Source organism: Macrotis lagotis, chromosome X, assembly GCF_037893015.1.
Source record: "Macrotis lagotis isolate mMagLag1 chromosome X, bilby.v1.9.chrom.fasta, whole genome shotgun sequence".
Classification (NCBI taxonomy): domain Eukaryota; kingdom Metazoa; phylum Chordata; class Mammalia; order Peramelemorphia; family Peramelidae; genus Macrotis; species Macrotis lagotis.
The window spans coordinates 476,237,847-476,252,143 of record NC_133666.1 but is presented as its reverse complement, the minus strand read 5'-3'; the positions used below and the strand labels follow the sequence as shown (position 1 = coordinate 476,252,143).

General features: G+C 33.0%; 1 non-coding gene across 1 annotated transcript; it reads right to left on the bottom strand.

The window, feature by feature from the left end:
* Positions 1-8,943: 8,943 nt before the first annotated feature.
* LOC141503706 (U6 spliceosomal RNA) lies at positions 8,944-9,048 on the bottom strand. Its single transcript, XR_012473035.1, has one exon. It is a non-coding gene; the product is annotated as a U6 spliceosomal RNA (small nuclear RNA).
* Between the last annotated feature and the right edge of the window lie 5,249 nt (positions 9,049-14,297).

Here is a 14,297-nt window from a genome sequence, read left to right as displayed (position 1 = left end):
CATTCTTAATCTTGAACATTTATCAGTTGGATAATGACTTGTATTCTTATAAATTTTAATCAATTCTCTATATAATTAAGAAATGAAGTCTTCATCAGACACTCTAGCTATTAAAACTGTTTATTAATTTTCTGTTTTTCTTCCAATCTTTGTGCAAAACCCTTTTTACTTTAAAATACTCAAAATTCTTTATTTTGCATTTCATTATCTCTAGATCTTATTTGATCATGCATTTTTCTCTTCATGGATACAATAGATAAACTATCCTTTGATCCCCTAATTTGCTTATGGTATTGCAATTTATGCTCAAATGATATGTTCATTTCAATCTTACTTGGTTATGAGATGTGGTCAATGACTAGTCTCTACTATACAATTTTCCAGTTTTCCTAACAGTTTTTGTCAAATAGTGAGTTCTTATCCCAGATTCTGGAGTCTTTGGATTTATCAAACAGTGGATTACTGTAATCATTTACTACTGTTTCTTGAGTACTAACCATTCCACTGATCCATAACTCTTTTTGTAGTGACAACAAATTGGAAATTAATACCCATCATTGAAGGAATGGATGCACAAGTTATGGCATATGAATATTATAGAGTACTATTGTCCTACTAAACAAAAGCATGAATGATCAGACTCAAGAAGAATGGGACAAATGACAGGAACTGATCCTGAGTGAAGGGAGCAGAAACAGGAGAATAACGTACACATTAATAGCAACACTGTGAGTTAATCAAGTTTGCAGTACCTGTCAGAAATCCCGATAACTACAACTAGGAGACCCACTAAGGTCAATACTTTCCAAATCCAGAGGAAGAGAAACAAAACAAAACAAAACAAAAAGGCTACAGAATCTGATGTGGGAAATCTGGGACGCTAATACATTGTTAGTGGAGCTGTGAACTCATCCAACCTTTCTGGAGATCAATTTGGAATTATGCCCAAAGGGCAACAAAAATGTGCATACCCTTTGATCCAACAATACCACTACTGGGTCTTTACCTTGACAAGATTATGAAAAAAAGGTGAAAACATCACTTGTACAAAAATATTCATAGCAGCCCTGTTTGTGGTGGCAAAGAATTGGAAATTAAGTGAATGTCTTTCAGTTGGGGAATGGTTTAACAAACTGTGGTATTTGTATGTCATGGAACACTGTTGATTTATTAGAAACCTGGGGGATGGGAATTCAGGGTAGCCTGGAAGGATTTGCATAAACTGATTCTGAGTGAGATGAGCAGAACCAGACAAGCATTGTATACCCTATCAGCAACATGGGGGGTGATGATCAACCTTGATGGACTTTCTCATTTCATTAGTGCAACAACCAGGGACAATTTTGAGCTATGTATAATGGAGAATACCATCTGTAATCAGAGAAAGAATTGTGGAGTTTGAAAAAAGACCAAGGACTGTTACCTTCAATTTAGGGGGAAAAAACACATTATCTTATTATGTAATTTTGCTATCTCTTATACTTATTTTCTTCCTTAAAGATATGATTTTTCTCTCATCACATGCAACTGAGATCAGTGTATACCATGGGACCAATGTAAAGACAAATAGAATGCCTTCTGTGGGGGGGGAGCAAGAATGGGGGGAAAATTGTAACCTGTCTATGAGTTTCTTAACAAATTATGATGGATTGTTTGTCATTTCTTTCTCCAGTGGATTAAGGCAAAAAGGCATTAAGGGACTTGACTGGGTCACACAGTTAGTAAGTGACTCAGGGCCAATTTGAACTCTAGTGCTTCTGAGGTCCAGCTGCAGAACTCTATCCACTTAGCCTACATGAATACATATCCACTAAACTGTTAGGCTAAAGTCTCATTTTTTCAATATAACCTTGAATTCTCAAATGATATATCAGCAGAGAACAAGTGCTGTAGGGTTCTACTAAACTAGAAAAATTTCAAGAATGGATCATGCTTACTATCTTAGGAATAGACTGTTTAAATGTGCAGAGACTCAGTATTATGTTGATCAAGAGCATTTCGTTTTTTCTCAGCAACTATCCTTTTAAATAAATGTCTTCTGACACTATATTCATAAGTAGACTTCAGTATGTATGTAACAGGGAAAGATCATTTGTTTTATTCTTTTTACACATGTCTACATTAGTGCTAAGTATTCAAAACTGCTTAATGAAGCAAAATTAAATAACAATTTTGCACATGTGCTATTGATACCATGAAAATGAATATGCTTATTGTCTTTCCCATTTCCTTTTAGTGTTTTTTATAATTTGAAATGCTTGGCTTGAGATCAGCATAACTTTTTTATTCTAATTTATATAGCCTGAAGGAATTGTTAATTTCGTTGGTTTCATATTTCCTTTTACTATCACCCAGTTATTAGCATCAGCACAAGCTGCTATTATGTGCCATATAACAATTCTTTTAATCCAGTGTATTCTCTACAAAATAAAATAACTGCCTACACTAAAAAGTTTTTTGATTGCAATACAAAGATCTGTTTATAGCTGAATATTTCAGTTGCTTTATTGGTGTGAACCTTTGATTTGAAGACAATATTGTCTTCTTATGTAACCCAGTAGCTTTCCTTTCTGTTTCCTTTCATTTGTGCCTGGCATAGTTAACTGCAGACTATCTGGGGAAGCAAGTTCCTGTAATGAAAAGAAGTGTTTCAAAACTCTTGCTCTCATCAGATAAGCAAAAGGGGCAATATTTTGAAATACCATGTGACAAGTGTAAAAAATATGTAGAGAAAGGAAAGTACGATAACTAAATTTGCCTTATAATATGCAGAAACAGTTTGTTTTTTTAGAGTGTGACAACCACAGTACATCAAAGATCTAGTTTTTTGGGGTGATAGTCAGTGTTTTCTCCTTCAGCTGAAGATCATTTCCTTAATATTAGCTATAACTTTTTTTTTGTCTCAGCAAGGTTTTATAAATATTTTACATCCATTTTATTTATGCTTATTGTCTCAAAAAATGTAGCAAGGTATTAATAAAAATTTACTGTATCCAAAACATGATATGAGATTACCCAAAAATAATCAAATACTGCAACAATTTCATTTATATGATATTGAATGGTTGTCATTCAGTGACAGAGAATATGTCTTTCCATGCCTACTCATCCTTGGAATTTTAATTATATTCTTGTATAAGTTCATCAAGATGATTCGAGATATATGGTTCTTCTGTAAAAAGAAACAGACAATAATAAAATTTAAGTTTTAGCATAAAGATGTTTTTATATTCATAATAAATGTAACAAAAAGAAATGAAGTTTATACCACATAAATAAATATCATTCTTTTTCAGAGACTGATATAGCATTTATCCTTAAGTCAAGTGGATGTGCTATTCACAAACCCACCATTTTAGTTTTCTTGCAGAAAATAAAAAAGTATAGATAAATATATATCCATATATTAATATATATGTATATATTTTAATCACACTCAAGATAATTAAAAAAAATCATGTTTAGAAGAATGAAAATAGGGGCTACTAAGTGGTGCCGTGGATAAAGCACCGGTCCTGGAGTCAGCAGTACCTGAGTTCAAATCCAGCCTCAGACACTTAATAATTACCTGGCTCTGTGGCCTTGGGCAAGCCACTTAACCCCATTGCCTTGAAAAAACTAAAAAAAAAGAATGAAAATATAACTAGTAACTTATTATATTCTAATAGATGCAAAGTCATGAAAAATTTATTAAAATATTTTGTCTTTGCTTGAGTTTCAATTTATGTTTTTATATTGATGGCAGAAATCTAAATAACAGATGAACTATTTAATGAATATATATTTGTAAAATATCTATCAGAAAGAGCAAAAACAAATTAAGAATCATTCCCCAACAGTATTTTCTTTGACTGCTGGCATATTAAGAAAAATGGAGGAAAGGGATGACATTAATTCATAATTTTTTAAAATTATATGCAGAGATAAAATTCAATATTCATCCATTTGCAAGCTTTCGATTTCTACATTTTTCTTTTTTTTTTTGGAGTTTTTGACTGTTTTTTAATCATATTTTATTTTTCCAAACACATGCAATGAAATTTTTTCAACATTCATCCATATCCCTATGTATAGTTACAAAATTTCCTTCTACCCTCCCATCCTACCCACCACCTCTCAGAAGCAGTAAGGTTAATATTGTACAATCACACTTGTATTAAATATGTTTACAGATTAGTCATTTTTGATATGAGGAATTCCAATTAAGAGAAAGAAATATTTAAAAGATATTTTTAAAATGTGAATGAAGTGTTCATCAGATTCTGAAAGATGTTTTGTTTTGTTTTTCTTCCTATGGATGGGGATAGCATTGTCCATAGCCAGTCTAATGGGTTGTCCCTGCTGAGAGGAGTTAACTTTCATGAAGTTTGCTCATTTCACTTACAGCTTCTGGAGGTAGATTTTCAAGTATTTAATGTTGTCTAGAGTTACTTTATTTTTTTAATTTTTTTTTAGATTTTTTTTTTTTGCAAGGCAATGGAGTTAAGTGGCTTACCCAAGGCCACACAGCTTGGTAATTATTACATGTCTGAGGTCGGATTTGAACTCAGGTACTCCTGACTACAGGGCCAGTGCTCTATCCACTGCACCACCTAGCCACCCCTCTAGAGTAACTTTAAATGGAATTTCTGTTGCTGTCTTTTGCTCTTGGGTTTTGTTTTATATATATATATATATATAATGCTGATGATTTATGAGGGTTTATTTTATATCCTACTACTTTGCTGAATTTGTTCATTGTTTAAGGGAATTTTTTGATGATTTTCTTCGGTTCTCTAAGTATACCATCTGCAAAGAGTAAAGCTTTGCTTCTTCATTGCCAAATCCATTTCCCTCAATTTCTTTTTATTCTCTTATTGCTACAGTTAGCATTTCTAGTCCTATATTGGATAGTAATGGTGATAATAAACATTCTTGATTCACCTCTGATTTTATTGGAAATGCTCTAAGTTTATTCTAATTCCATATGATTTCTGTTGATGGTTTTAGATAGATACTATTTATTTTTTTATATTTTTTGATTTGTCTAAGGCAATGGGCATAAGTGACTTGCCCAAGATCACACAGCTAGACAATTATTATATGTCTGAGTCTGGATTTCAATTCAGGTCCTCCTCCTGACTCCATGGCTGGTGCTCTATCCACTACACCACCTAACTGCCCAACTGCTATTTATTATTTTAAGGAAAACTCTATTTATTCCTAAACATTCTAATGTTTTAAATAGGAATGGATGTTGTATTTTATCAAAGATTTTTCTGCATATATTGAGATAATCATGATTTCTGTTGATTTTTCTATTGATATGTTTAATTGGATTGAGTATTTTCCTAATATTAAACCATGCCTGCCTATCTGGTATAAATTTTACATGATCATGGTGTACTATCCTAGTAATAACCTGCTATAGTCTCATTGCTAAAACTGCAATCTTATAAATTTGATGTAATTCTCTATATATTTCAGAAATGAGACTTTTATCAGCAGTCCTAATGGTAAAAATTGTTTCCCAGCCTTCTTCCCAGATTTCCTTCTAATTTTGGCAGCAATGACTTCTTTGGTGCAAAACCTTTTTAATTTAATACAGTCAAAATAATTCTTTTTTGCAGTACATAATGTATTCTATTTTTTTGTTTGGTCATAAGTTTGTGCCCTTTCTATAGGTCTGATAAGTAAAGTATTTTTAGCTATGAAGTCACTATTTGTGTCTAAATCCTGTACCCATTTTGACCTTATTTTGGTATAGGGTGTGGTATGTCATATGTATTCCAGGCTAAGAGCTATGAAGGGTTAACAAAGAAATAGTTATGTGCTTTAACCAGCAAGATGTACTTCAGAGCTTAGATAAGGGAGTAGCTGCATGTCTGAGCTAAGGAGGTATATTCACAGGCTCAGATAGATAGCGCATTCTGAGATAATTACCTTCTGCACTCAGTTTATCAAATCATTGTTTGGTTCTCAAAACAATCTTCTCTCTGTTTATCAGAACACTGTTTGGTTCTCAAAACAATCACCTAAGACATACACAAGGTATGCATGTGAAAAAAATGCTTGCTAAAACGCTTATGTAATTGGTTACGTAAATGTAGAGTATAAAAGTATGTATCCTGTGATCAATAAACGAACCAGCTTATGCATCATATTGATGTCGGCCTGGGTTCCCTCCTCCAGACTCAACAAGGGTGTGAGATGTGGGTCTATGCCTCATGTTTACCATACTATATTCAAGCTGTCCCAACTATTTTTATCAAATTGTGAGTTCTTATCCCAGAAGATAATATCTTTGAGTTTGTTAAATGTAGATTAACTGTGGTCATTTTCTTCAGTTTCTTTTGAACTTATCCTAATCCAATGATCCATTGCTCTATCTCTTTAACGAGTACCAGGAAGTTTTGATGACTGCCACTTTATAGTATAGTTTTTGGATCTGTTTGAGCTAGGCCCATTTCCTTTATATTTTTTTCCATCAGTTCCCTTCCCTTATGATCAAATGCAGAAAGGCAAAAATAATAAATGGATACTTTTCAGATCATGATACAATAAACACTACATGTAATAAAGGGTCATGAACATATAAACCAAAATTTAAATGGAAACTAAGCAACTTAAAATTGATCTTTTGTGCTCCAGGTTAATTTTGTCACTATTTTTCCCAGCCCAGCAAAATAGTTACTTGATTGTTATAAAACTGAATGAGCAATTTAATTTGAACAGAACAAAGATATATCTATTTTGTTGATTTTATCCATAAGTCCAACTCATGTTTATTTATTAGGCCAATGGTCTTCTTTTCAATTTTTATTAATCTCTCCTTTGATTTTCAAAATTTTTAATTTTATATTTTAATGGTAAATTAATTTGTTGTTTTTCTAGAATTTTATTGTATACCCAAATAATTGATCCCCATTTTCTAATTTTTTTCATATAAGTATTTAGAGATACAAAATATTCCCCCAAAACTGCCTTGGCTGCATGTCAAGGGCCAGCCCCTAGGAGTAATTTATACATGTCTTTAGTGATCTTTGTCACCAGAGACATGCATGTATCATTAAATTGATCCATTGGCTCACAAGTGAACCCTAACCTAAACATATTCTAAACTAGAGGTATGTGGGAAACTTTCTGATAAGGAATTCTACAGACTTTGAAGGAAAAATATCATAAATTTAACCATGGAAGCTATGTAGCTGGGATTCATCTGACTTGTCATGTCTGTGATAAGTTTTGTTATAAAAGTCTGGATATTCTATAATAAAGTCAAGAGATTGTTACCACAACATTAAGTCTTGTGGTGGCTTTCATGACATCTAAGTGTTCTTGGGAAATCTCTTCAACCTATCTATCAATAAATGTCCAGAGGCACACCTGACTTGTTGTGGGCAATCACTGCATCCCATTAAATTTGGTATGATGTCTCATTGTTATTATTTTCTTTGATGCAATTATTATTTATATGATATGTTGAATGATCCACTCATTCTTTAATTTAAAATTGCTTAGTTTCCAATTAATTTTTGGTTTATCTGTTCATGACCCTTTATTACATGTAGTATATATTGTATCATGATATGAAAAGTATCCTTTTATTATTTCTGCCTTTCTGCATTTAATCATAGGGATTTATGTCCTAGTACATGGTAAATTTTGGTATTGTGATATGTTCTACAGAGAAAAAATATATATATTTTTCTATCCTCATTAAATTTTCTCCATACGTCTATTATATCTAAGTTTTCTAAGATTTTATTCATCTAATTAACTTTCTTCATGTTTATTTTCAGGTTAGATTTATCTAGGTCTGAGTGAGGAAGTTTGAGGTTCCCCATAAATAAATGGTTTGCTGAATATGTCTCCTTGTAATTCACCTACTATTTTCTCTAAGAATTTGAATGCTATACCACTAGGTGCTTACAAGTTTTATAGTGATGTAGCTTCATTCCCTATGATAAATTTTAAGAAGGTGTAGTTTCCTAACTCATCCCTTTTAATAAGATCAAATTTTGCCTTTGATTTATCCAAAAATCAAGATTACTACCCTTGATTTCTTTAATTCAGCTGAAGCTTAATATATTGTACTCCAGACTTTTGCCATTACCTTCTGTGTGTCTCTCTGCTTCAAATGTGTATCTTGTAAAAACATTGTGGAATTCTGTTTTTTAATGTATTCTGCTATCTGCTTCCATTTTATGAGAGAGTTTATCATATTCACAAATAAAGTTAAGATGACTAATTTCATATTTCCCTCCATGCTTTTTTCCCCATTTATATTTTTCTCTTTCCTTTCCTCTTACTCCTCCTCATGAGAGTTTTACTATTTTTCCCCTTTAACTTTTCTTTTAAATTTTAACTTTCAGTTAATTTTCTCTCATAAATTCAGCTCCCCTTTTATCAGTCCCTTCTTCCCTTTTCTTTTATTACCCCCCTGCACTTTCCTATAGAGTAGGATAGATTTTTAAAACCAAGTGTGAAAATTATTATTCATTCTCTGGCCCAAGTCTATTGAATATAATTTAATCACTGTTCACATCCTTTCTTTTTTCCCCTCTACTATAATAGATTTTGGGCCTTTTCAGCTGGTATTATTTATCTATGAAAGTACTATCAATCAAAGGTTTATTCATTGATTACTTGATTGCATGATAAACGCAATGTACTATTAAAGCACAATGATAGGTTGATTGTTTGATTGCCTGATTGTTTGACAAATGCATTTCTCAAGAGTCATGAATCACCTAAATTCATAATCTTACCCCCTTTTCAAGTACCCTGAAAGTACACAGAATCCTCATGAGCTAAGGAATCATGCAAAAGCAGATAATTTCATGAATCACCCCCCAAGTAGAGAAGAGCTTTAAAAAAGAATTTATGAACTGAGGAAGAGAAAAAAAAAGAAAAATGGAAGAAAGAAAGGAGAGTCATTCAGGAAAACTGTTTCAAATTCACCAAAACATCAAGTTCTTCACAAATTTGCATGCCATACTTGCTCAGGGGCCATGCCAATCTTCTCTGCATCATATCAATTCAAGTATATGCCCTGCCAAAGCAAACACAACCAACTCCTTTAAAAGGAAAAATAACAAACTGGAAAAAGAATATAACTTTTCAAAAAATAAAATTGACCAACTGGAAAGGAAATTCAATTTAGCAAAATGTAAAATTAAACAAATGAGAAAGAAAATACAAAAGCTAACCAAAGAAATAAAATACTAAAAATGAGAATTCCAAAAAAAAAAGAAATCAATGAATCCATGAGAAATGAAGATTCCATCAAATTCAAAAGATTGAAAAATTTGAAGTAAATGTAAAATACTTTTTAGGAAGACCAAGTGACCTGGAAAATAGTCCCAGAAGAGATAATTTACTAATTATTGGTCTACCAGAAAAGCCTAGATAGAAAAAGATCCTGATAAATATCATTCAGGAAATTGTCAGGGAAAACTCTCTAAATGTACCAGATCAAGTAGAAAACCTGCCTATTGAAAGTGTACACAGAATAGCTCCAGAAATAGATTCCAGGACAAAACTTCCAAGGTCTATCATAGCTCAATTCCAGAATTCTCAAATAAAGAAGAAAATTCTGCAAGTAATCAAGAAGTAATTCAAATACATAAGAAGCACAATCAGAACACAAGAATTATTAGTTTCAAAATTAAAATATCATGATTCTGGAATACACATTTCAAAAGACAAAGGACCTTGATAACTAAAAATTTTCTACCCTTCAAAATTCAGCATATTCTGTCAGGGGAAACGATGGTTATTCAGGGAAATAGAGGATTTCCAAAATTCCCTTACAAAAAAGACCATTAATGAATAGAAAATTCAATATTTGAATACAAACAAGGCCCAAGAGGTAAATGGAAAGAGCAAAAAACCCCCAAACAAATGTTAGTTAAGAACATTAAATTCTGACACCATAGTAGGAAAGATATTGTATTTCTCTTAAAATTGTTAAAGACTCGAACATATTTGAAGAGGTTGTACTTAAATGATATGGGTATTACTGTTCTTGTCATTCATTATAAAACAAGAACATAATGACATCAGTATCTTTGTGACAAAATACAGTACATCCAACTGTGACTGATCAGACCAACATGAGCTCAGAATGCTCTACCACAGGTCAGGTACAAATAGTTCAGGTGAACACATGAGGTGTTACTCTAAACTTAAGTGTCTCATATTTACTTTGAGTTTCTATAATTCTTCCTTGCTTATAGAGCTCAGCACTTCCTCTGAGGAGGGAAACCTTTACTGAGTCCTGTGCCAGTATCTCCTATACCTTACAGTCAATGCTAGAATGCCTGAGAGACTATCAGTTACTTAGATTACTTAGAGTCTCTCCAAATAATTAAATTACAAGTGACTTTACAGTTCTAAATACTTAGAGAATTGTTGGATCATTGGAGCAGAGAGTGAGAACAGAATGGTTGAACAGAAAGAAACTAGGAACTGAGGTTATATTAATCCATTCTTTAGGAAAGGAAGGTATATGTTCCATGATTGAAATGCTAAAGGTACAGTGAGATAGAGTGTACCTGATACTTTGGTTGGAGAAGGGTGTGAGGTTATGATTATAATACTATAGAGATGAAGAGAGAGAGTGTACTTTGGAATGGACATGAAAACAAGATGAAGAGATATACTTTACTTGATACTTTGGCTGCACTTAGAAGTCCTATATGGGGAGGAGGTACAAATGGTACATGAAAAGATTTGGCTTTGCCTGATGCTTTGACTCATGGGAATTTTGTGTCTATTAAGGGTAATTTAAAAAGTAGTAACATATAAAGTGATTATAATTTCATGTGATTCACAACTCTTGGGAAGTGTATTTTTAATGAGACAGAAGAGGGGATGGTCCTTATTGAATATGAAGCATTCTACTTGCCAATCTATCTAGTAATCAATCATACTTTGAGAATAGTACTTCTATCAGGTCAGATAAAAGAAGTATATTTTGACAGAATAATGTAAGTAAAAGACAGGGTTTAAAAATAAGAACAAAAAAGAAGGACTATACTAAGTGAAGGCTACTCATTAGTGGGTAAATAACACCAGGTGAAGACTCACTAAGACTTATTACAGTGTGAACACAGAGTAAATCATATTCAATAGATTTGGCCCAGAAAGGGAAAAACATGCATTCCCAGTTGGGTTTAAAAATCTTTCCTGCTCTACAGGGAAGTAGGGTGGAAAATGGAAAAAAAATGGAAGAAAGGATTGGAAAAAGGAAGTCAAAGGTATAAGTGAAATAAAATTTAAAGTTAAAATTTTAAAGAAAAGTTAAAGGACAAACAGAGCAAAACATAGAGTGGGAGAATAAGAGGAAAGTAAAAAGAAGTACAAATGGGGAAAGATAACATGTAAATATGAATGGGATGAACTCTCCCATAAAATGGAAGTGGATAGAGTACTAGAATGAAAACCATATTGCTACAATATGTTGCTTATAAGAAACACATTTGTAGCTGAGAGATACAAAGAGGATAAAGGCAAAAGCCTGGAGCAAAATATATTATCCTTCAGTGGAAGTAAAAAAATCAGTGGTAAATATCCTAATCACAGACAAAGCAAACGCATCAATAAATCTTAAAAGGCACCATAAGCAATAAAGTTATTTCATTATTAAACACATATGTACCTAGTGGTAAAGGATCCTGATTCTAGAGGAGAAACTGAATGAATTATTAAGAGAAAAAGACAGCAAAACTATAATAGAAGCTTCCTTTTTCAGAAGTAGATAAAATTAACCAAAAATAAACAAGAAGGAAGCTGAGAAGATGAATAAAATCTTAGAAAACTTAGATATGATAGACAGCTGTACAAACTGAATGGGGATAGAAAAGGATACCTTTTTCTCTGCAGTACATGGCACCTGTCCCAAAACTGACCATGGAGTAGGACATTACTATCAAGCCTTTCTTTGAAAAATTTTTATTGCAACAATAGACTATATATACTTGATCAATGATCTCCTCTCAGTTTTGTTCAAGTTAGCAATGAGATGTAAAATTTCCTCTATTAATTGCTTTTGCTGCATCCCACATATTTGGTATAACTCATCATTGTCATTATATTAGATGAAATTATTGATTATGCTAATTATTTGTTCTTTGATGCAATTATTCTTTAAATTAGGTTTTCAGTTTTGAATTTTTTTTAGTTTTTCTGTAGATTGTCCCTTATTACTTGAAATTTTTAATCCATTATGATCTGAAATGTTGGCATTTAAAATTTCTGCTTTTCTGCATTTGATTGTAATATCTTTATTCACTAATACATGGTCAGTTTTTTGCGTAAGTACTAAGTACAAGAGAGAAGAATGACTATTCTATCTCCATTCAGTTTTCTTCAAAATATATCATACCTACATTTTCTATAATTCTATTTACCTCCTAATGAGTTTGATATGTTCAAAAAGGAATAGTATCTCTGGTGTGAAGGCTACTAAACTATTTTTAGAACTGCTTTCCAACTTTGATGTCCACCCAAGTAACCTAACTCTCACCTGTGCCTCCAAGAAGCTGTAGCATGTGCAGCAGCTACATCCAAGTAAACCATTTTGGTTGATGGGCTAAATGAGGTCGAGGGCAATAAACCAGGAGTGAATAAGGGATGTGTCTACCCCAAACATGTGAAGTCTTCCCCTGATGGAACAGGTAGATGAGAACTATTCATTTCAATGACAGAATCACTACTGAAGCAGGTACTAAGGAGCTTTTAGAGCTTTGTTAAACATGAAAGAGGTGAAGGCTATCCACTGCATCTAGAGCCATCACCATTTATCTTGCCACTAGATAATTAATGACATTTGAAGAAAGAGTGGGGTTGCTGACTTCATGCTGCTTCACAAATCCAATTTAGGCATTATTCAAAGACATCATCCAAAAATTTTAACATTCATATCTTAAGTTCTGTGGTGATAAGGTGGTGTTGAAAAAGTAGGTGTGAACACACAGGGAATTGTAGTAATAACCCTATATAGAAGCAGCCCAGGTCACAGGATCATTGCTGCACCTAATGCAACAGTGGAATTTGGCAGCTGACTGGGTGTTTGAGCAATTTTGTAATGATCACATTGCTCACTTTCTGATGAGAATAAGGGAGTAGTAAAGGTTCCCTAAAAATTGTCTATTTACCCACCACTGATCTGATCACTGAAGCAGGTGGAAATCCCAACCTGCTGTTCAAACACAAACAAAAATTGTTCAGAAACATCTAGAAGAGTTCACTCACTATTGGTGCATGAAATGGTTGCACATTCATTGAAAATGCATAATCCAATGGACTTGAAAGATGAAGAGTACTTGTTGTAGGAAGTATTATATTCAAATAGCAGCCCTGAGTTAAACAAGGCTGATGAATGAATGGGCAGCTTACTGGATACGTGTTTGTTTTTTTTCCTGGAGTGGATGCAGTAAAGGGGAGTGCTGTGAAGCTGGGTTGGGTTTTACAACCAAAATCAATCTAGTAGAGGACTTCCAGGGCAGAGCCAAGGTGGCAGCATGAAGCTAGCATGCTCCTGGAGACTTTCCCTACCAAAGATAAATGAAACCTCTGCTCTGGCATTCCAACTACACAATAGTAGAGCAATAGATAACACTGAAGGAACAAGCACAATGATTTATTATTTAAGTGGGAAAGAAGGGAGAATGTGAATGCTGAGTAAATTCTATTCAATAGATTTAGCACCGTGAGGGAATAAGATACATTCCCACTTGAGTTTAAAATTCTAACTTAATCTCTTAAAAATTAGAACTGATCTAATGGAACCTAATGTCTCCATGAGACATCAAGATAAAATAAAAAAGGGGCAGCTAGGTGGTACAGTGCATAGAGCACCGGCCCAGGAGTCAGGAGGACCTGAGTTCAAATCCTGCCTCAGACACTTATTAATTACCTAGCTGTGTGGCCTTGGGCAAGTCACTTAATCCCACTGCCTTGCAAAAAAAATCTAACTTAATTCATAGGGAAGCAGGTTTAACTGGGAAAGAGAAAGATAAGGGGAGAAGAGAATTATAAAAGGGAGGGGAAGATATAACTGAAAATAAACTGAAAGTTAAATATTTAAATGAAAAGTCAAAAGAGAAAGATAGTAAAATTTTGGTGAGGAGGAATAATAGAAAAGGAAAGAGAAAAATATAAATGGAGAAAGATAGCATAGAGGGAAATGTAGAATTAGTCATTTTAACTATTAATCTGAATGGGATGAACTGTCCAATAAAACAGAAGCAGCTATCAGAATGGATTAAAAACCAGAATACTACAAGACATTGTTTACAAGAAACACATTT